The 24,610-nt window shown below is 42.3% G+C and overlaps 1 protein-coding gene across 1 annotated transcript in view; it reads left to right on the top strand.

The window, feature by feature from the left end:
- The first annotated feature begins 18,483 nt into the window (after positions 1-18,483).
- LOC143384884 (uncharacterized) overlaps positions 18,484-24,610 on the top strand; it is a 40,790-nt gene continuing 34,663 nt past the window's right edge. Inside the window, exon 1 of the mRNA XM_077105998.1 lies at positions 18,484-18,591. The gene's annotated coding sequence lies outside the window, so the exon portion shown is untranslated. The remainder of the gene's footprint in view (positions 18,592-24,610) is intronic.

Genomic DNA, 24,610 nt, shown 5'->3' with positions numbered 1-24,610 from the left:
TTTGGAATTTTGCCTCCAGTCTTCCAATATTGCTATTAGGAAGTCCAACAGCCCTCTGATGCTTAACCTTTTATGTGAGACCTCTTTATTATTCCTGGAAATCTTTGCATTCCAAAATTTCATATCGACTGAGTTCTTTTTTTTTTTGTTGTTATTTTTTTGTTGTTGTTGCTTATTTGTTGTTTCTTTCCCATTCATTTAGGAGAGCATTCAGTGGACTTTAGATGTCTTTTATTTTTGAGAAATTTTCAGTTTGGGGTGCTGGAGATTGAACCCCTAATTTCACACGTATCAGGCAAACACCAAACACTACCACTGAGCTAAACTTCCAGCCCCACCCCTACTACTACATCATTTCCTGAGTTTTCTCTGAAATTCCTTCAGTTCTAATGTCCTTTCCTGGGTTGATGCTCTCATTTCCTTATGGTTTTCATTCACAAGGTTAATCTCTTTAACTTTTTCTTCTATTTGCTATGATGTTTCCTTAACCCTTTCCTCTATTTTTTTTTAACTTTTGCTCTTGTATTTTTCTATTTCCAAGACATTCCTTTTGTTTTCTACATGTTCCTTCTATGGATAATTCTGCAGTTTCTTTTCAGATCTCAAAGGACATTCACTAACTGCAATGGGTTTTGCTAAGTGTTTTTTTCTGCTCCTTGCACGGTCCTGGTTTCCCTGCCTTCCTCCCACTGTGGCCAGTGTTATGTAAACCACCCAACATGGCCCGGTGTTGTTGTTTTTCACAATGTGCTGCAAACTTAGCCCAAAGCCCACCACCCACTGCTGAGCTCAACTTCTTATACATTCAGTTGCTTTAAATATATCCTGAATAAGCATATGTTTAGACATTTAGAACCTGCCAGCTTTGCATACCCTGCAAAAATACATCCAACATCTGCCAGCCATAGATAAGATAAAACCCCAGGGCTATAAAGCCCCCCACCTGTTGTGCTGCAGAACTGTCTGACCCAGAGCCTCCCCTCCCTGCCTTGCTGCTGAGTGATGTGCCCTACACCTAAAGGCCCTCTCTGATCCCTTCTATCCTGAGTGTTTCAGTGTCCTCCTCCCCTTCAGGGTCCCTGTAAGGTCTCCTGCTGAGATGATGTCTTCTTCTTTGTGCTCCTGTGAGAACCTTGCCCTATAAAGTTTGTGTGCCAGGATGGTGGCAAACACCTGTAATCCCAGGGGCTCTGGAGGCTGAGGCAGGAGGCTCAAAGCCAGCCTCAGCAACTTAGCAAGGCCCCTAAGCAACTAATCGAAAACTTGTCTAAAAATAAAAAGGGCTGAGGATGTGGCTCAGTAGTAAAGTTCCCCTTTTGAGTTCAATCCTTAGCACCCAAAACAAAAAATCTCATTGTGTGATACTGCCACATCGTGACCATGACCCTGTCATTTTCCCTGGTGAGCTCCAAATCCTTGAACTCACTGCACCTACCCAAGAAATGTGGGTTTTCCTCAAATGTCTGGGCTATCCATTCACAGGTCAATGTGGGGGCTCTGGGAATCTAGAATGCTCTGGGTGTGGGCAGGCTTTGTCCACTATGAGCTTCCCTGAGATGATCTGGTAGCTGTCAGTATCTGTAGATCTTATATTTTGGTCATTTTCTCCTGAGAAAGTTTTGGTCTCCTTCCTGAGCGTTCTGGATGCCAATGGAACTTGACCCTTAAAGGTAAGAGGGGTATAACAGGGCTGCCAGTCCAGGGTGAGACTGAGATTCCACAGCCTTCAGGTCAATACCCAAACCCCAGCTGGGCTGGGAAAGCACCAAGCACAGGAGTGGAGTGTCACAGGCTATCCATGGGTTGCGTGTGGGTCACCGCACATCGAAGCCTAGCGGATAGAAACATCTGGTGTCTGGGAATGACCAGTGGACATTTTCCCTGGTCAATTGACTAGGGACATTATGAATTTCCATCCCGCTCTACCATGGCCCAAACAGCCCCTGAAATGGGTGTGACCTGCCAAGATGTCAATCAATCTGCTGACTGCAAGACATCACCAAGCAAGACTTGGCCCATGAAACCTTATCCCTGTCTTTGATGTAATGTTGTAATGTTCCCCCTTAAATGAACCACCAGAGCCATCTTTCATTTGTCTAGTCCCAGCTCTTGTGTGGACTGGATGTATCAGGGGCTCACTTTTGTAAATATATTTCTGACTCTTTTGATTTTTATTCTTCACCAATTATCTTAGACATTAAGTTTTTAGGTGGCTTACACCCTCCTGAACAGGAAGAAGAACCCCCCCAATGAGATGCTGGCCATTGCCCCCATTAGTGGAGGGTGTGGGTGCTGTACAGAAAACACGGGGATTAAGTAAATATTCACCTTCCAGATGTTAAAAACCTCCTCTACTCCTGCCCAGATGTCTGCTTGTTCATAAAACAGGAGACTGAAAACCTTTTCTATGGAGAGCCAGGTGGTGATCACTGTAGGTTTTGCAGGCCACAAGTCTCTCATTATAGCACAGAACAACATTTGATAATATGTAAATGAAGGGGCATGCTGTATTCTAAAAATACGTGCATTTAAGAATGCTAAATTTTAAATACCACTTTACTTTCACGGGCCATAATTTTTTTCTAGTACTATAGAAAAAGTAAAATTCTTAAATCCCTGGCTGTACAAACAGGTAGCAAACTGCAACTGTCCCAGCAATCCCTATCCTACATCATTATGGAGAGTTCATGGTCAAAGGCCTCTGAGCCTTTCTGAAGCTTCCCAGCATCAATTTTTTAAAAAATATTTATTCTTAAGTTTTAGGTGGACACAATATCTTTATTTTACATTTACGTGATGCTGAGGATAGAACCCAGTGCCTCGTGCATGCTAGGCGAGCACTCTACCTCTGAGCCACAACCCCAGCGCCCCCAGCATCAATTTTTGTCTGTGGGTAAAAAGGTTAATTTTTCTTTCTTCCTCATGCAGCCTCTACTACGTGCCATGGAAATTTAGACACGTATAAATTGCCTTGGAATGGAAAAGGTAGTAACAGCAATTCTAAGAGTTTCTGCCAAGTTCTACCCTTGTAGAACAAGTTGTTGATTGTTTCATTTCCCTGAGTTTTAACCAAAGTGATAAATGAGTCCAGTGGGAGGACATATCTGGAAAAGTGGAAGCCCTGGGACAGAGGGCTGACTCCTAGCTGAGTTTACCCAAATCAGAGAAATAAAAACTCTTGTCAGGGACCAGGGTTATGGTTCAATGTGGTAAAGCCTTGCCTAGCACGTGTGTGGCACTGGGTTCAAACCTTAGCACCACATAAAAATAAATAAAAATAAAGGTATTGTATTTATCTACAACTGAAATATATATATATATATATATATATATATATATATATATATATTTAATTTTTAAAATATATATATATAAAATATATATTTTTTTAATTTTAAAAAAACACCTCTTGTCAGTAGAATAGTCCTCAGCTAGTCACAGCTTCAAATGATCAAAGAAAAAATGTCACCTCTCTTAGTTGCAGGGGCAGAATTGGGGTATCCAATAAAAAAGAGCTGCTTCTGGCCATTTGCAAATGTATAGTTGGGAGCAGGTCAGTGATCTAGCCAAACCTCAATGTCTTAATCTTTTTTTTTTTTTCTTTTGATACCAGGAATTGAACTCAGGGGCACTCAGCCACTGGGTTACATCTCCGGCCCTATTTTGTATTTTATTTAGAGACAGGGTCTCACTGAGTTGCTTAAGGCCTCTCTAAATTGCTGAGGCTGGCTTTGAACTTGCAATACTCTTGTCTCAGCCTCCTGAGCTGCTGGGATTACAAGTGTGCACCACCACGCCCAGCTCAATGTCTAAATCTTTTAGTCACTAATAGTCATTACCAAATTTGGTACTTGTGTAGATTAATACAATAACATAAAAAGTCCCAGGATGGGTGTGTAGTTCAGTGATAGAACAGGTGTCAAGCATGTACAAAGTCCTGGGTTTGATTCTAGCATCACAAAATAAATAAACAGACAATTATAAAAGTTCCTGTCCTGTAAAGGGTGCTCAGCCAGTGGCAGATATCATTCTAATTTATCTAGACAAGGAAATTCAGAAAAGTTAAAGCAGCATGCAAAGGGCACATGTCTTGTGGAAGCAGAAATACAATGAATTTTCTTGTCTTTCTGTCTAATATTCTTTCTTCTACCTACAATACTGGAAGAAGCCTTTGTTGTTTTTTATTGCATTTGACATACTAATGTAGGGATGGTGTCAGGGCTGTGATATATTAGAAAATAAAGATTTCCTTTCTGATAACCCCCATCCCTGGCCTGGTGACAGACCCTCTTCTTTCAAGGTCAGACTCAGGGCTCAGTTAACCTCTCTGTGTAAAAAGGATTGGTAGGGCCAGGTGCAGTGGCACACACCTATAATCCCAGCAGCTCAGGAGAACGAGACAGGAGAATTGCAAGTTCAAAGCCGTCTCAGCAATAGTGAGGCACTAAGCAACTCAGTGAGACCCTGTCTCTAAATAAAATACAAAATGTGGCTTAGTGGTTGAGTGCCCCTGGGTTCAATCCCTGGTATCCAGAAAAAAGAAGAGGAGGAGGAGGAGGAGTCAGCTTCCACCCTCATTTCCACTTCTCCTCCCTGGTCACCCTGCCCAACCCCTGCCACCTCCTGATGCAGGCTCTCTTGCCTGGGCAGGGCTTCTACGCCTGGACAGTTACAAAGATTCTTTGTAATATGTTTACAGGAGGAAGGGTGAGAGCCTGGGTCTGGATGTACTCAAGCCACATGGGCCCACCAGCCCTGTTTACAGAAGGAGAGAGGAAGCCAGAACACATGACCCTGTTGCTGAGGGACCAGGATCAAACACATCCCTGAAGTCCAGAGCCCTGGTGCCTCAGCCTTCTTGTTTCTGGGCTGCAGCACCAGAAGCAGTGCAAAGGAGTTTATTTACTTGCTGGGTGAGAGACGTTTGCACAGGGAGGGTGTCAACAGCGGCCATCTGGCTGTTCTGGCTGAGAGCAAAGCATTTGCAGGTCAGGCCTCCTCTGACCTCCTGTCCCAGCCAGCACTGCGTCTGAGATCCTCATCTCTTCTTTGAGAGTGAATGTGGACAATATAGGAGAAATTGTTTTGTTTTGCTTTTTTTAAAGAAAAGCCTATTTTTACATTTTTCTCCATGTAATTCATACCAAAACCAAAAGAAAAATTGTATAGGATGTTTCCCTGTTTTAATGTGCAAGGTGGTAACAAAGGCAGTTTTCTGTGCTTACAGAATGGTGAGGTGGGCTGGGGTGTAGCCCAGTGGTGTGCACAAGGTTTGCCTGTTGTGCACAAGGCCCTGGGCTTGATCCCCAGCACCAAGTGGGTACCTATAAAGTACCTTGCAGTTGACAAAGCATTGCCATTTGCACAATTTCATATAAGCCTCAAAAGGGCTAGGCAGGTAGCTATTGCCAAAATCAGTCCTAATTTACAGATGAGGAGCAGCGACATAGAGAAGTCAAGTCACTCCACAAAACCACACACCCAACAAGAAGCTAAGGCAGAAAATGACTCCAGATCTTATGCTCTTTCCATTCTGTCATCCTTGCTCCCCATTTGGCTGAAAGCAAGGCAAGCAGAGAGCCTGTTCCCATACGTAACCACCTTGCAGAAGGCTCCTGGGAGAAGAGCCTCACATCTCAGGGATGTGGTGAAAGCCAAGATGGTGAGCCAGAAGGGCACCCTCCAGGATCCTGGGGTCCATCCTTGGATACCACCAAGAGGGCATTCCCTAGAGGCCAGATGAACCCTTCCATGGAAAGACTGAGACCCAACCTTGTGAAATTGCAGGTAACCTTGAGTGTCCTGCCAACCAACTGAAATCACAGAGGCAAGGGAGTCAGCGGGTGACAGAATTATGGAAATTTCCTTCCAAGGCTTATTCCTGCCTCTCTGCATCGAACCTGCACACATCCACCTATGGGCAGCTGCCCTGGCTACTTCTTCCTTTTATAACCCCAAACACCAAACCCACCCAATAGGCATCTTTCCATCTTCCTCCCCTTTCTCTCTCTGCCTCTGTCCCCAGAATCCAGCTCCACAGCCCAGTCCAAATTGCTTGGATCAGTGTAGCCAGTTAGAACTTCTCTGACCACTCAAAGGCCTCCGCTCTGCCTCAGCACCCGTAGTCAAGCCATCAGGCTCCTTCCTGGTTCTCCTCTCTTTCTCCAATTTCTCCCTCAGTGATCACCTTCCTAAAATAACAAACATGTTGTTGTGTTTTGCAGTTTTCTTTTTTTTCTCTTTTTTAATTTTTTTTATTGTTGGTTGTTCAAAACATTACATAGTTCTTGACATATCATATTTCACACTTTGATTCAAGTGGGTTATGAACTCCCATTTTTACCCCATATACAGATTGCAGAATCACATCGGATACACATCCACTGATTTACATATTGCCATACTAGTGTCTGTTGTATTCTGCTGCCTTTCCTATCCTCTACTCCCCCCTTCCCTCCCCTTCCCTCCCCTCTTCTCTCTCTATCCCATCTACTGTAATTCATTTCTCCCCCTTGTTTTTTATTTTTCCCTTTCCCCTCACTTCCTCTTGTATGTAATTTTGTATAACCCTGAGGGTCTCTTTCCATTTCCATGCAATTTCCCTTCTCTCTCCCTTTCCCTCCCACCTCTCATCCCTGTTTAATGTTAATCTTCTTCTCATGCTCTTCCTCCCTACTCTGTTCTTAGTTACTCTCCTTATATCAAAGAAGACATTTGGCATTTGCTTTTAAGGGATTGGCTAGCTTCACTTAGCATAATCTGCTCTAATGCCATCCATTTCCCTGCAAATTCTATGATTTTGTCATTTTTTAATGCAGAGTAATACTCCATTGTGTATAAATGCCACATTTTTTTATCCATTCGTCTATTGAAGGGCATCTAGGTTGGTTCCACAGTCTTGTTATTGTGAATTGTGCTGCTATGAACATGGATGTAGCAGTGTCCCTGTAGTATGCTCTTTTTAGGTCTTTAGGGAATAGACCGAGAAGGGGAATAGCTGGGTCAAATGGTGGTTCCATTCCCAGCTTTCTAAGAATTCTCCATACTGCTTTCCAAATTGGCCGCACGAATTTGCAGTCCCACCAGCAATGTACAAGTGTACCCTTTTCCCCACATCCTCGCCAGCACTTGTTGTTTGACTTCATAATGGCTGCCAATCTTACTGGAGTGAGATGGTATCTTAGGGTGGTTTTTTTTTTTTTTTTTTTTTTTTTTTTTTTGAGAGAGAGAGAGAGAGGAAGAGAGAATTTTTTTAATATTTATTTTTCAGTTTTTGGCAGACACAACATCGTTGTTTGTATGTGGTGCTGAGAATCGAACCCGGGGCTGCACGCATGCCAGGCGAGCGCACTACCGCTTGAGCCACATCCCCAGCCTTAGGGTGGTTTTGATTTGCATTTCTCTGACTGCTAGAGATGGTGAGCATTTTTTCATGTACTTGTTGATTGATTTTATGTCCTGCTCTGAGAAGTGTCTGTTCAGGTCCTTGGCCCATTTGTTGATTGGGTTATTTGTTATCTTATTGTTTAATTTTTTGAGTTCTTTGCATACTCTGGATATTAGGGCTCTATCTGAAGTGTGAGGAGTAAAGATTTGTTCCCAGGATGTAGGCTTCCTATTTACCTCTCTTATTGTTTCTTTTGCTGAGAAAAAACTTTTTAGTTTGAGTAAGTCCCATTGTTGATTCTAGTTATTAACTCTTGTGCTATGGGTGTCCTATTGAGGAATTTGGAGCCGGACCCCACAGTATGTAGATCCTAGCCAACTTTTTCTTCTATTAGATGCTGTGTCTCTGATTTGATATCAAGCTCCTTGATCCATTTTGAGTTAACTTTGGTGCATGGCGAGAGAATTCAGTTTCATTTTGTTGCATATGGATTTCCAGTTTTCCCAGCATCATTTGTTGAAGATGCTATCCTTCCTCCATTACATGCTTTTAGCCCCTTTATAAAATACAAGATAGTTGTAATTTTGTGGATTGGTTTCTGTGTCCTCTATTCTGTACCATTGGTCCACCCGCCTGTTTTGGTACCAGTACCATGCTGGTTTTGTTACTATTGCTCTGTAATATAGTTTGAAGTCTGGTATTGCTAAACCGCCTGATTCACACTTCCTTGTTTTGCAGTTTTCAAAAGTACCTTTGCATACGTGCATCTATTCATATATTCCCACACATTTTTTTTCAAGGTGCGAGATCTCTATGCATCTCCCCCATAAACTATTTTTTCTGTCTTCCCTTTCAGCATGCCTGAATTCTGCTGGTCACCATTCTTGCAATCAACCAACATTCAGCTGTTTCATCACCTTCCTGATAAAATGCTATTTATAATCTTTCAAGTTCCCTTCCCACTGCAAGGCCTCCCTCCCTTCAAAATTCAGACTTGACCTTCTCCTTTATCTTTTTTTTTTCCTCTATATTCAGGGACTGTCATAGATTGGTAAAATCATACCTTAACCCCTGCAACCAGAAACTCTTGGGATCTTGTGGCAGGTAAATGACAGCTCAGCCCATAGCCAGTCCACCCTGTGCTGCCTGGATGTGTTTGTGTGTCTGTTGTGTGCTGTCTTGTGCTTTAAGCTCCTTGGAGCTGTGATGTATGATGTTCCTCTTTCTTTTTCTTTTCTTTTTTCTTTCTTTTTTTTGTACTGGGATTTGAACCCAGGGGCACTTAACCACTGATCCACATCCCTTTTTGTATTTTATTGAGAGACAGGGTCTCACTGGGTTGCTTAGGGCCTTGCTAAGTTGCTAAGCCTGGCTTTGAACTTGCGATCCTCCTGCTTCAGCCTCCAAAGCCGTTGGGATTACAGGTGTGAGCCCCCACGCCCAGCTCCTCTTTCTTTATAAATTACTCAAATGTTCAGAAGATGTAATGAATTGGCTCATCAGCTCTCTAGATTCCAGGCCAATTCTGACAAGTGCTCCCTGTCCTCTGGGGTATGCCAGAGGCAAAATCGGAGAGGTGTTGATATAAGTGACTCCCAGTTTTTCTGTGATTGAAACCCCAGGGCTGGGGTTGAGGCTCAGTGGTAGTGTGCTTGCCTAGGATATGTGAGGCACTGGATTTGATCCTCAGCACCATATAAAAAATAAATAAATAAAATAAAGTTATAAAAAGTGTTTAAAAAAAGAAAGAGAGAAACCCCAATGATCAGAAAAGACTTTGTAGACTGCTATCAGGAGCAGGGAGAGGGCCCCAGCTCCTAAAGAAGAGCAGGATCAAAGCCTACGTCAGTCCTAAATGGATTCATGTCCTAGGCAAATGCTTAAATCGAAACATCAGGCACAGGAAAAAGGTAGGAGTCCAGAAACAAGGACTAAGAAACAAGGTAAAGGGAGATCTGGTTTCTCAAACCAAATAGAAGTCTAGATGTGAACCTGGTGCTACAGGTGAGGGGCAGCTCACCTGTGGTTGGACCAATGGTCCCAGCTGACAGGACTCAAGTAGAACTTGACTTTCTCCTCCCTCTGGATCACCTTTCTGTTGCTTTCTTGTACTTACAACTTAAGGACAGAAGAAATGGCACCCTGGTCCAAAAACCACGATTTGCCAGATCTAATATTCTGTCATTGTGAGGGATATTTTTCTAAATGTGCACATATATCCTGAAAAAAAATAAATAAATAAACTCAAATGTATTCTTAGCTGGGCATGGTACAAGGAGCTGCAATCCCAGCAGTTTGGGAAACTGGAGCAAGGAGTATTGCAAGTCCAAAGCCAGCAATTTAGCGAGGCCATAAGCAACTGAAGAAGACCCTGTCTCAAAATTTAAAAAATAAATAAATAAAAGGGCTAGAGAGATGGCTCAGTAGTCCTGGGTTCAATCCCCTGTACTTAAAAAAAAAAAAGTATCCTCAAAACAGCTAGATTGATTGATTGGTTGATTTTTCTTTTCTTTCTTTCTTTTTTTTTTTTTTTTTTTTTGTACTAGGGACCAAATCTAGGGGTGCTCAACCACTGAGCCACATTCCCAGCCCTTTTATTTTTTATTTTGAGACAGGGTCTCCCTAAGTTGCTGAGGGACTCGTTAAGTTGCTGAGGCTGGCCTTGAACTTGCAATCCTCCTGACTCAGCCTCTCAAGCCATTGAGATCACAGGACTTGGCAACAACTAGATTTTTTTTTATACAATTAATTAGAGATTTATGAGTTACACTCCTCATCCTGTCCAGGCACTGGTCAGCATCAAAGAACCTCAGGCTTGCATCTTCCACTGAGCTACCACAGCCCTGATAAATGCACTTTAAGGGATCATCTAGTGTCCCTTTTTTTCTGATACAACATTCCCAACAAGAGAGGACCCCTCTCGGGCTGTAGCTCCGTGGCAGAGCGCTCACCTAGCAAGTGTGAGGCACTGGGTTCAATTCTTAGCACCACATAAAAAATAAATAAAGATATTGTGTCCATTTACAACTAAAAAATTGTTTTAAAAAAAGAAAAAAGAGAGGACCCCTCTCTTTGACCATCTTTGAAACCATCCTTCCCAAAGGCAAAGCTTTTTCTTATATTTCATAAAGATTTTGCTTACCTGGAGCCAGCAGCGACATTCCAGAGGTTAGAGATCTACACATGTCTTTGCCCTGCCTCCTGCAGTCACAAAGAAATCTTTTTTCTTTTCTACATGTAGAAGCAATAGTCACACTCTGTTCTGAGTCAAATTGTGCCTTCCTCTCAAATTCACATGTTGAAGTCCTAACCCCCACTACCTCAAAATGCATCTATATTTGGAGATAGGGCCTTTGAAGAAGTCATGAAGTTAAAAGGAGACCATTAGGGTGGGTCCTAATCCCACATAAAAGGTATCCTCACAAGAAGAGGAGATCAGGACACACACACACACACACACACACACACACACACACACACAACACAAGAAAGACCATGTGAAGGCCCAGGTTGAAGAAGGCCATTAGAAGCCAAGCAGAGAAGCCTTAGTTTGGACCCAAATCCACCTTGATCTTGGACTTCTGGCTTCTGGAATTATGAAAAAGTAAATTTCTGTTGTTTAAGTCCCCACAGTTCGTGGCACTTTGTTATAGTAAGTTCTAGCAAATTCCATGGGCACCTTCCCAAAGTCCTCAGCCTAAGCACACCCCACTCCTCCCACTGAGGCCAAGGAGAAGGTTTCTCTGTCCTTCCTTACATTGGCAACTCTCAAGCGGCTACACTCCAAATTGTTCCAGGGCCTGGAAGGTTAAGCCCAGCACCCAGGTGACATGGCTATTATGAAGAAAGTCACACATCTCTGTTGGACTCTGTGCTGCTGTCCAGGGACTCCAAGAATTTTTTTTTTAACCTTTATTGAATCACACTCTTAAAACTTTAAGCTTAGAGTCTCTCTCTTTTTTTAAATTTGGTATTGAGGATTGAACCCCTTTTACCACTGAGATCCACCCCTTAGCCATTTTATTTTACTTTTCTATCTTAAGTCAGAGTTTTGCTAAGTTGCTGATGAACTCCCTAAGTTGCTGATACTGGCCTAGAACTTGTGAACCTCTTGCCTCAGCTCCTGAAGTGATGGATTTACAGGTGAGTACCATAGTACCTGGCAAGCTGAGAGTCTTAATTTGCTTTCTGTTGCCATAACAGAACACCTGACACCAGGTAATTTATAAAGGATAGAAGTTTATTTGCTCTACATTTCTAGAAGCCTGGAAGTCTAAGAGCATGGTGTTGGCATCTAGGGAGGGCCTTCTTGCTACATGATCATGTGGCAGATAGCATCACATGAGCAGAGCAAATGTATCAGCTTGAGTCCTCCTTTTCTCATAAAGCCACTAATGCCCTGAGGGGACCCTAACTGCATGACCTCCTCTAATCCTAATTACCTCCCCCAAACCCCTCTTCCAATGACCATTAACAAGCAGATTTGGAGAATAAGTCTCTAACACATGAATATTGGGGGGATACCTTCAAACTAAAGCAGAGCTCATGAAGAATTCCAGGCCTTGTTCACTCTTATTTCTGTCAAAAAAAAAAAAAAATCATCTCCCACCTACAGTTATTTCATACTCAATTTTTCTAGACTGATGCCTGTCTCGAGCTTTCTAGCATAGGCCACCCTCACAAAGATTTGAGACCCAAAATCACATGATCTGAGTAGACCAAAGGCTCTCCAGCTAAATTTAGTTCTTAGTCCATAACAGAATCAAACAGAGATTTTATCTGTGGGCTTTACCATAAATCCAGGGCTCCATGAGCTCCCACAGAGAGAACCCCAGGGAGCTTAAAAAAAAAAAAAGCCTCACTAGATTCAAGAGGAAACACACCCTCAGGGTCCCTAGGATGTTAGCAACAAAGTCAGTCTGTTTTATTAACCAGCTTTCGCAATACAAAGTAAAAGTTGAGAGCTTGTGGTTTCTAGTGGGTCCTTCAGGAACTTTTGTTTATTCAGGGAAAACTGCCAGTCTTCAAGCAGTGTATCTCTTTGTAATTATAAATCATTATGTTTCATAATTCTTTCAACACTTTTACTTTTGAGTTCTTTCAAAACTCTTGGACAGATGCCACCCAAGCTCGTTAGGTGAGCTTGTTTGCAAACAGGTCTAGAATCTCAAGGGTTACCAAAGAGTATTTCCTGTACTCCCTAGGACTATTCGTGGAACAGCAACCTCATTTCTTGGAATCTATTCTTAGGAAACAACCAGAGATGTCTATAAAAACATCTTGTTATTGGGCACAGTGGTGCACACCTGTAATCCCAGCGACCCAAGAGGCTGAGGCAGGAGGATCACAAGTTAGAGACCAGCCTCAGCAACTTAGCAAGACCCTAAGCAACTTACCAAGACTGTTAGATAGTAGCTAGCAGTGAGCAGTGAAATGCAGGCCAGGTCAAAGTGTTCTTTAAATTACTTTAGGGTCTGCTTTAAACTACTTCCAAAGTAGAAGAGAAAGCAAAGAGTGATAGTTAATTTGTAGAAAATAAACAGAAGCAAGGGAGCTAGTTGAAAATCACATCAAGAAAAAAGGATTAATAGGACTAACTTTTTTATATACCTTTATTTTATTTATTTACTTTTATGTGGTGCTGAGGATTGAACCCAGCGCCTCACACATGCTAGGCAAGCACTCTACCGCTGAGCCACAACCTCAGCCCCTGGGACTAGCTCTTGACAGAGTCCACTGAGTTAGGAATTACGGCTACATGTGTCTCCAAGTGTCTGAGAAGGAAGATTCCTTTAGTAGGACAGGTGCACTAAGGTAACTTCTAACCACATTAACATGGGATTGACTTGTAGATGAAGCCGCCCCTAAATTTAGGATGGCCACTAAGAAAGTTCCAGAGAGAACCAATTAAGGTCAAAAACTCCACCGCCCAATGTAAAGGAGGAGTTGAACACCTGATTGGCAAAGAGTACAGAAGGTGGTCCCCAGTTCTCCTGGTCAACATCAGAGTCATAAAATTTGGGGACAGCATTCTCTTTTGTCGACCTCTGCACAGAGATGGCCCTCTCTCTCTCTCCCCTCCCTCTCCCTCCCTCCCTCTCTCCTTAAGCCTCACTCTTCTTTTCCTTTGTTTCACCTCACTTTCACTTAACAAGAAAGTTCTCTTGCATGGCTTATGGTGTCTGACTTTAAAGGACTGGAGATGTTGCTCAGTGGTTAGACCCTGGGTTCAATCCCAGTATCAAAAAAAAAAAAAAAAACAGTCTTGTAATGCACAAATACGTGTTGCTTTTCCCATAGCTTCACTGTGAAATTGTCTCACTCGGTACTTCATAGGATTACTCTCTCCCCCACCATCCCACCATGGATCTAAGCTCCATCATTTGCTGATTAAGATTATGACAAAAATAAAAATAATGATCAAGTGATAAGTCACATCAGTGTTTACTGTATGCCAAGCATTTTGCTAGTATACACAGTATGTCATTTAACTCTAAGACCTTCTGATGTTAGTATCCTGATGGCCATAATCAATGATCAGCAATTATTAATGATCACAATGGGGTGTCCCCCCAAAACTCAAGTGTGAGACAATGCAAGAAAGTTTAAAGGTGAAATGTTGGATTATGAGACCTTAACCTAATCGGTGCATTGCTCCACCTGGATGGAGTAACTGGGTGGTAATAGCACACAGGTAGGGTGTGGCTGGAGGAGTAGGTCTCTGAGGAGGTGCCTTTAGGGCAGTTTATTTGGTCTCCTATGAGTACAGCCCTCTCTGTGCTTCCTTGTTGCCATGTCCTGAGCTGCTTTCCTCCTCTATGATGTTCACCCCAGGCCCAGGGCACCGGAATCAACCATCTATGGTCTGAGACCTCTGAAACCAGGAGCCCCAAATAAACTTTTCCTCCTTTGTGTCATTCTTTTGGGTCTTTTGGTCACAGCAATGGAAAAGCTGACTAAAACCCACCATTTTACAGATGAAGAAACTGAAGTCTCTTAAGTCATTCCAAAGAACAGGCAGATTCTCTGAAGAAAAGATTCTAGATACTTGTCCAGTGTGGCAGACATGTTGGTTAATCTACTTATATTAGTGCCCCTTACATATGTATAAGCCAGAGGTTGGACGCACTTTATGTGCAAAGAAGTAACTTTTTTTTTTCTTTTTGTGGTGATACTAGAGATGAAATCCAGGGCCTTGTGCATGCTAGGTAAGTGCTTTTCCATTGAGCCTCAAAGAAGTGACCTGTTTAGCTGTTTTCGATGGAAAGGAGCCAACACTTCAAACAAGGATCACATCATATTTTTGACAATATGTTGTCAGTTTCCCAGATATGGGGTTTATTTTAACATCATTTACTGTATATCACTCTACAGTATACTCTGTGCCAGTGTCCTCACATAGGACAGCTATTTTTGCCCCGTTGATAATTTTGAAACAGAGGACATTCCCTCAAAATAAATTGACCTCTTAGTTCTATAAAATACTTTGACAAATGCATTTCTTATATTACATATCATCTAAGTGTGTAATATTTTGCTCAGTTGAACATTTAATAGAAGTAACTTTTGCAGCAGTTTATTATGCCATTTTCACAATAAATTTAAAAATATTTTCAAATGTTCTAATCATTTACCTATTACTTTTCTAAAAAAAAAAAAAAAAAGTCTCCTGGGGCTGGGGTTATGGTTCAGTTGGTAGAGTGCTTATCTCACATGCACATGGCCCTGGGTTCAATCCCCAGCAACACCTCCCCGCCACACACACCAAAAAAAGCCCTCTAAGGGCTGGGGATGGGGATGTAGCTCAATGGTAGATTATTTATCTGGCATGCCTGAGCCCCTGGGCAGGATCATCTGCATGGCAACACAATACCAAAACACACATACACACAATAATTATTTCAAAGTTACTGTAAGTGGTATATTTGTTGCTCAGATTAAGTTTTTATTATTTTATCCCACATCTGAAGCAATGGAATGAAAATGGTTAAACTGAGACTGGTATTTCTAATTTAATATTTCCTTTCCTTATAGAGAGATTTATGGTTTGGTTTTTGTTTTCTTCTAAGCTGGAAATTACAATTCTTCTGTGTTTCTTATGGTTTCTGTAGAACGTGTTCCCTATCTTTGGGAAAAAGGAAAGAAAAACAGAAATGTGATCTACCAACCTGTACCCTCCACCCCATCCCTCATCACACACACCTGACAGGTGTTCCAGGAAGGCTCTTTTCAGTCAAAGCCACATTACCCACAGTGCAAATCAATATTTGAATAGCACTTATCAGCAGCTTTCTTAGGCACTAGCTCATCTTGTCCTGGGTGACAGAGAGGGAACTGCAACATGGTTTGGTTCATTGTTTTAGTAACCTATTGTAACTGGACAAAAGGAAATGAAGGATTACACAGTCAGGCAGTGTTGACTCAGACCTATCTGAGGTGTCTTTGCCCTGGACTTTTTCCTCTGTCCAGATAGCCCATTGCTGGAATATTCTATGCCTGCTTTTTCCTGTTCCAGCTATCCACCTTGCCTGTGAAGTATCAGGCCTCCTGCAAGCAGGGTCAGTGGACACTCACAGATGCCATGTGAGTCACTACCATCCTGAGGTGCTGAGGGCCACAAAAAAATGTGTTGGGAAGTTTGATTCTGGTCTAAGATCATGAGGCCAAGAACTGAGAACAACCAGCTGCATCTGTCAACATTCAGGGCCAATTTCCTTCCCTGAGAATCTCTTGAGCTCACTTCCAGGATGCACAGAGAATTTCCTCCTGCAACTTGAAGAAAAAGACTCAATTCCTTCCCTTTCCAAGAAGAAAGTTAAGGGGAAGGTCAGCATCACCTCATGAGCAGGTGGCTCTTTATTTACAGAAATCCCTTAAGGGATTTTGTTTAATAGAAACAAATTTTTACCTCCTCATGGACCTCTTTAAACAGGAGGTAAAAATTGGGCCACTCATTTTCATATTGTCTGCACACAACAAAACTCCTTTTCCTGGAGCAGAAAAAGGCACAGGTTACAGAAGGCTCCAGGGTTGGGCAATCTAAATAGATTAAAAAGTCCAGGGTGAGGAAACTTCAGTCTGGTCTCAGTCAACAATGTCTGAATGTTTAATCTTCCCATCACTTCATCTTGCCCAACTTCAGTAGGTCACTAAAAAAATACAGAGGGAGGGTACATATGTATGTGTTTTTATGTCCTATGAAAGCAAGCCCCTGGTTTATTTGCTGAGTACTATTATTTATTTACTCATTTATTTTTTTGTGTGTGTGTGTGTGTAATGCTGGGAATCTACACTAGGTCCTTCCTCACAATAGGCAAGCACTCTACCACTAAACCACAACCCCCCCAATCCTGCTGAGTACTATTTAAAATGTGAGAAATTTTTCTCCATTTTGAAAATTTCTTTTAATGACTCTGTATTATCTAAAAATCTGAGGGGTTTTTTTTCTTCCTCTTTGAAAAATATGACTATGGTTATTTCAAGATCCTACACTGCTTAGCAACACTAGTTTGAAGAGCACAGGCCTCCCACAGCCAGGTCATGTGCTGGACAGACAAGCAGTTCCTCACGGTTCCACCTCGCCCCAGGGAACAAATTAATTTATCCTAGCCATTGACAGCCTGCTCTCTGTGGGCTTTCAGGGAGGAGAGTGGGGAAGACTGACAAAAAAGAATTCAGCCCTCAGTAGAATAAAACTCCAAGAGATGTTAGGATCCTAGAGGAAAGGAGATGTGAGGAAGAATTTGGAGGAAGCAGAGGGCTTGAAAGGAGGGTGAGGAGGGCAAGCATTAGAGAGCTGACAAGGGACAGAATCTTTATGACTCAGAAACTTAAAGATGTTGAATGTTTACCTTAAGATTGATTCCAGTTCTGTGCTGTTATAATCTTCTCTGTATATTCAGAAACCAAAGTAAAATTTATTGTGCATGATAACCTAATGTTAGTGGATCTTTCAGGAAACAAAAACAAAAAAAAAAGGGGGGAGGGGAGGGGGGCTATTCCAAGCCAGGGGACACAAAGAAGACAAAAAAGTAACAGCAGGACAAGCAGCTTCAACAAAGATAACCTCCTGGGTTTTGGACAATGGGTAAAATAATATGAATATGTATTTACATTTGAGAATGCACAGGAAAAAGATAAATTAAACCATTGTCTTGGGTTAAGACAGAGGGATTATAGGTGATTGTTTTTCTCCATTTTGCAAATTTCTTTTAATGACTCTGTAATTGATTTTGGAGCAATTTTTACAGCTAGCAGGTCATGCAAAAGCTATTCAGTTCACTCTCTCCCACCAGCCTGTCTTGGAACGCAGAAGACAGTCACAACCACTGAAGCCTGTGGTCACTTTTAGACAAGGCAGAGCCTGATTCCCGATTCACACCCCACTACACACACATACCTCAACGCCACCCCCCAAAGGTGAGGGTGCTAATTATTGTAAGCTGGGAATGCACCTTGAAGGCAAAAGTGTCTGTGATCACTCTGAACACTCCTTTTAAACTGCTGTAATGGCATATGCCACATAAGCAAAGCACAGAACCTTATAACTAGCTTGTTTGTGAAAAGATGTCCTTTGTCCACAAGCCAAGTTTTTGAAAACACCACCCACTCTATTGGCATACCTCTCCAGGGCCCTGAGAGAAGTTACCAGGGCAGCTTCTTGAAACCAGCCACCCCTGGCTTCACTTTGATCTTTCTCTGTCTACACCCTTGCTTCAGTTCCTCTGCTACACACACACAAAATTACTAAGTATTATTATTGCTTGGTAATAACTATAATTACTACAACGACTACCAGAAATGGAAAAGACAGGAGAAATGGAATTCTCATATGTTTGAGCTGGAGAATCTTTGCTGCAGGAAAAGTCTGTACGCCCCTCCCATTCGTCCTCCTAATTACTGGAAGCAGACAGGCCAAGGGGTGTCCCCTCAACCCAGACAGCTTGACCAGGGACCAGGGGCCAGATTTAGAGCTCCAGAAACCGAGATGTAAAGTCCTCCCGGGCTCCTAGAGCGGACCCGGAAGCGCAGCGCGGTCCCGGAAGGCGAGGTGCTGACATACTTCCGGCCTTTGTGACTCATTGTGTCTGTGTGGAGGCGTCGGGAGGGCCTAGGTCCGTGTGCGGTGCCCTTCGGCCGGCCTGAGCCCCAGAGTCAGCTCCCCTTTCTCGCCCAGCGCCCCCAGGCCGCTCCCGGGGCACACGGTGAGACTTGGGGCCGGCCTCTGGGGAGGGCGGGCGGGCCGCAGGGGGTTGTGCGTGGGGTGGGCGCTCCAGCTGCGGCCCGGGGATCCCCTCCGGCGGCCCCGACGGAACGCGAAGCGAGTCCCTGCCCCTGCCTCCTCCCCAGGCCCAGCCGTAGGAAGCGTTATCTCCCGGGGAGACGCCCACGCCCCAACCCCGGCTCCGGGCGAGAAGGGATCAAGGGTTTCAGTGGCCGGGTCGCTCGGAGACCTGGGGAGAAGCCGTGTGAGGGCCCCTTCCGGGCCCCTAGCCCGCTGTGTCGTCATCCTCACTTGACGTTTCTGAGGACGGGGTCGCTAGCGAACTGACCCTTGTCTGATTTTTTTGCTCTCCGGTTGTCGCCATTTGCTTTGATTCCGGTGAAGGGTTTGGGGGTTGGCTCCCCCCCTCCCTCTGGGTCCTTGAGGACCTTGAGGTGAAAATGCGGAAGGCCGAGAGCTGGACACGTTTTGAGATGCCGCAGACGTTTATAGATCACCTGCTTTTTATCCTTTCCCCTCCGCACCCCCAACACTGAGCTGTGATTAAAGAGTATTTGAAGCCTGGTGAATAACGACCTAATAGCGAATCATAGACAAACTGCTCTCTTTTAGGCTTATGGAATGCTTGAAAAGCTCTTAAAAATGAGTCGTCAGGTTAGGTGGATTTTTCAGTTCATCCTGCTTGACTTGGAGTGGGTGAGGAGTGAAGAGAATTTGTGGAAATCACACTGAACCATTAGGAGACTGATTCGCTGAGTGACCTTGGATAAGACAAAACATCGTGTTTTAATTTTGTCATCCATAAAATTAGATTTTCTCAAAAGGTCCTTCCAACTTTGAAATGATTTGGTCAATGGAATTGAAAAAATTCAGCTACAGTTTAGCCTGACACTTCCCCCACCTTCCCCTCCCTTTCCTGCAGTGCCCTCAGTACACAAAAAGATACTTTCATTATAGAGAGTGGCTGTTACATGGACTGGAACCAAAGAAAGCATTTATTGTACCGGCCAGTGCTAGGCGGATTGGAGGCGGTCAATAAATACTTGTTGAATTGTGGAGAATTCATTGTAACCACATCAGCAAAGCACTGTTAATGTATATTCTGGCTAAGTATAGAGAAATAGCTTTATTAGGTAGGGAACCACAATGGAGATTTGCCCCAGAATGTTTTTCCCAGGTTTATATCCTTTCTGCATCACTACTCCAAGTTCTTGTTCATTATTTCAGATAGTTTTTCACCAACCTCAAAATGCAAACAGGGAAGCCACCTACTTAATACTGTCATCTCTTGCTGATTCTCTGGTGAATAACCTAATGCTTGACCTAAGCATTTAAAGAGTTTTCCAATATTTTATACTACATCTAACTACAAGTAGGCTAATATTATGTTAAATGTTACATTTTCATTCTGTGGTAGAATCAATTTTTTGGATACCTAGTTGTCTTTTAAGGGTAGCCTTTTCATATTTTAAACCATTTGATACCTCTGTTAAAAAGTGGGGTGGAGGAGCAGATTATTGAAACTTTGACTATGCCCTGGAAAAGATACTGGGAGATTGAGAAAACAGCCTTTGAAATAAACTGAGCTTATAAATAATCCAAGATGTTTGATAAATTGTTTATTTTTATCCCTGGTGAAAATTGGTTGCTGGAGGTAATCTTATCTAAAGTGAATGGTGTGTGGAATCTTCTTCATTTCAGAGGGACTCCAAATGTAGTTTTCTACTCCTACCCCTCTCACCATTTGACTGATAAGAATACTGAATGTCAGACAAGATAAATAACTTACTTAGGAATGGGTAACTTCTGTTTGGGAAACCACATTCACTTTTTTTGGACTGTGCTGCTTTAGGATTTCTCCCATTGCTAATCTTTTAAGCAGGCTGAAAATTAGAATATACAGTTATAACTTTTAACTTTACTTTTTTAAAAATTAAAACGTCTCCAGGGCCTACTAGATGCCAGACACTGTTAAAAGTCCTCTATATATGTTAACTCACTTAATCCTCACGGCTCTATGAGACAAATCTCATTTTTTTATTCCCATTGAACAGATGAGGAAACTGATGCATAACAAGGTTAACATGCCTAAAATCAACTAGTAAATGGGGAAAAGCTAACAAAGTCTTCCAAATTCTTCCAAGTACCCTATAGAACAAATTTAAGGGCAGGATTGAATGCACAAGGGGCAAAGGAATAGTAATATTTAAATTTAAATATTTAAGAAAAGAAAAGGAACTAATGCTTTGCAAGGAATCTTGCTGAGTGGCATAAGTAGGAAAAAAATTCTTAGCAATAGTCTGGTTGAGGGGGAAGTCAAGAAAAATCCTGTTACAAAGAAAGAAGCAGCATAAGAAATTATGATCACGACTTAGGGCCTTTAGAGGCTGATGAGAAGTGGTGTGTGCTCAGGTTATCTGGGGAACCTTTGAGAAAAAACTCACCCTTTCCACAGATGTCAGAACTCTTCTCTGACCCAGAGCAGGAAAAGAGAAATATTGAAGGTAGAGAAGAAGACCTGTCCCAGGTGGGAACAGAGGGATTGGGATTGTGCCCATTGTCCTTGTCTCCATCCCTGTGGTCTCACGACCTCCTCAGAGTCTCTTCTTATTGATTGCCAATGATGACTCAAGCAGTGTCCTGCTCCATAGCTGAAATAGGATAAAATTTTCACAGTAGAGCTTTCTGATAATTGGTCTAGCTAGCTACCACACTAATTCCACTACCTGGTTATCCCCACTTGCATCGCCGCTTTGTCCCCTCTTAGGGCCTCAGTCAAACAGTAACTCAGGTGAAAATAGTGGATGATAGATGAGGCCTATTCCTGAGCAGTCACTCTTCATACTCACCTTCATAGGGTTTTGTTTTAGAAAGGATCTATGTACCCAGAAGCCCTTCCTTACCCAACATGTAAAAATGGTTTAATAGCTTACACTTAGAGTCAGAGTTAATTTCAAATCCTATCTTTGCCATTTACTTGCTGTGCATCCCCAGGTGAGTTATTTAATGTCAGTAAAACCTCAGTTGTATCAAGTGAGGTGATGACAGTGGCCACTGCTTAAGATTGTTGGGTGGTCAAGTAAAGTGCTTAATGTAATGGTATTTGGAAAGCACTCAGTAATGCTGACTGTTACTAGAAGGTTCTTAAGCGGTCATGAGGGGCAAGTGGCATTTCAGCTTGGCTTTGAACAATAAGTAGAATTAGAAAAGGCAGAAATGGGGGCTGGGCATATGACTCAGTTGGTGGAGCGCGTGCCTTGTATGCACAGGGCCCTGAGTTCAATCCCAGCACCACAAAAAGAAAAAAGGCAGAGAGGACTGGGAGGAAATTCCAGCCTTTGAGTATGATTCAAAGAAACAGTGGTTGCCAGAACACAGGGCATCAGCAAGATCTGCTGATTAGACTCATTTTGCTGGATGGGAAGGGTTTTTGCACACAGACTGCAAGGCTAGAATTGGGATGAATAATCTGAGAATAAGGTAGCCAATGAATTATGGGAGAGTAGGGAGCAAATGAAGACAAGGAATCAAAGAAGAGGCAGGTCGTGAGACTAGATCAAACAGTATAACAGACTTCTCCCTGGTGCTAGGAGAATGGTTGCCTAGAATGAGGGAAGGAATCAAAGGTGATCCTGAATGATTGAGATATTAGCCAAACATCTCTAATATCTACTAATTGCTATTAATATCACTCATTGCCACACTATAGGTAGTAAGAGGGCAGAAGGGGAACTGGAATAGTTCCTCTTGTGCAGTTTAATTCTATAACATCTGTATAGAATTAAATCACCAGGTTCTCTAGGTAATAAATACAAAAAAAGACTGGAGTCACTGACCTTGTCGTGGAGGGCTTCATTGGGAGGTGACAGACAGGAACTGCAACTCAAAAATGAGAATATAATTGCCTTAAAACAGAAACTGCTAAGGATGTTCAAAGGAAGAAGGTACCTTATTTAATTTGGGGTATCAGGAAAGATTTGTGCATCTTGAGCAGTGAATAAAAATTCGACCAATAGAGTTGGTACAGTGGGAGAATGTTTACAGCAGAGAAGTGAAGGTGAAAGATGTGGCCCATGCTTGGGAGCATTGATGGACCGCAGAGGCTGAAACACAAGGCGGGTAAACTTGGAAGAGAAAAGTGGATTGTGTTGTGAAAGTGGAAGCTCTTGAACCCTGAATTGGTAGCAGTACTACACAGATCTTGGTATGTATGTTGTGTGTATTGGGACAGTGGAGAATGGGAGGTAGAGAAGCTATATGGAGCCCAGGTCCTAATCTAGGTGAGATAGGGATCCTGAATTAAGGTGGTAGAAAGAAATTCTGGGAGTCACAGCAAGAGAGTCTTTTTGCTGTTCATAATGAATTGAAGAAGAAACTACAGCTTCCGGGAAACATTTTGCCTCCAGCTGGGAAAAAGCCAGCCAAAGGAATGATCTTGGGCAACTCTAGTCACTCACTGCCTCTTACAGAAGCATCCTGTCTATTCTCCATGTTCTAGGGGACCTCCTCCTGGAAGTGCCTTTCTTGTATACCTGTCAGTTCTCAGGGCTCCCCTAGCACTTGTATTGAAACCTTGGAACATTCTTTTTTTTATTATTTGCATAAAAGAATCATGTTTCTCATCTTTTTATTTCCTTTGGATTTACAGGACACTTTGAAGATTAATTAGGAAGTGGAATAATTATAGCTGAAAGGCCTTTTGAGGGAAAGCTGATCTGGAGTTGGAAAACCAACTATCCCAGCAGGGAGGGTGGGGTGCACAACAGGTCTGAAGGCATCAGTGGGAAAGGGTAGAAGGCGGTTTGTAATAAGATATTTACCAATTCAAAAATCATTGAAGAAATTAATTAAGGACATAAAGATGAGGTAGAAAAACTAGTCTTGTTATAATTCTCAAGATTGAAATAATAATCTTTGTGATAAAACAGTCATCTCAGCCAGATGCAGTGGCACATGCCTATAATCCTAGTGGCTTGGGAGGCTGAGGCAGGAGGATCATGAGTTCCAAGCTAGCGTCAGCAATGGTAAGGCACTAAGAAACTCATTGAGACCCTGTTTCTAAATAAAATACAAAATAGGGCTAGGGATGTGGCTCTTGGTGGTCTAATGCCCCTGAGTTCAATCCCCAGTTCCTGGGGGGGAAAAAGGGTCATCTCCAAACTTTGCTTTCCATACAGCAGTCCCTCCTTATCTTTGGAGAAGATGTACCAAAGATGCCTCAACCATATACAGTACTAAACCCTATATATGTTGTTATTTAGGTGATGCAGTTTAATTTATGTTGGGTGCAGTGAGATTGACAATAATAACAAATGGAGCAATTAATATGTTGCAATAAAGTTTGTTTTAAACTTAATGAATTGTTTATTTCTGTTAATTTTCCATCTTAAGTTTTCAGACCACAGTTGATTGCAGGCGACTGAAACCACAGAAAACAAAACAGCAGATGAAGGGGACCACTGTACATTCCTATCAGTAGAAACTATAAAAATATTACATACATGCACTGTCCTACCATCGTTTTGTATAATAAAACAAAATGTATGAAACTGTGATATTAAATTACCCTAAAACAATTTTTGTGTTTTTAATTGTATATGACCCCTTTTCCACCAGAATTGTTAATTATGTTTTAGGCAAGCTGTGTAATTAAAAATGCTTTTCTAAAAGCTAGGGATGTAGCTTCATGGCAGAGTGCTCCCTAGCATGCTCAAGACCCTGGGTTTAATGCTTTGCTAGTTTAAAAACTTTGTTTAATTTACTGGGATACAGCAATTAGATGGTCTGTTTCTAAAACTTCAATTTGGTGCTTAGTTGGTTTTTTTTTTTATTGTTTTGTTTTTTTAATGTTGTATTTTTTAGACCTTTATTTTAGTTATTTATATGTGTTGCTGAGGATCCAACCCTATGCTTCATACATACTAGCTAGGCAAATGCTCTACCACTGAGCTACAGCCCCAGTCCTGGTGCTTAATTTTGATAGCTATGGAGGTGAAACA

This window comes from Callospermophilus lateralis, chromosome 19 (assembly GCF_048772815.1).
Source record: "Callospermophilus lateralis isolate mCalLat2 chromosome 19, mCalLat2.hap1, whole genome shotgun sequence".
NCBI classification, from domain to species: domain Eukaryota; kingdom Metazoa; phylum Chordata; class Mammalia; order Rodentia; family Sciuridae; genus Callospermophilus; species Callospermophilus lateralis.
This window is presented reverse-complemented; position numbering and strand designations above follow the sequence as displayed.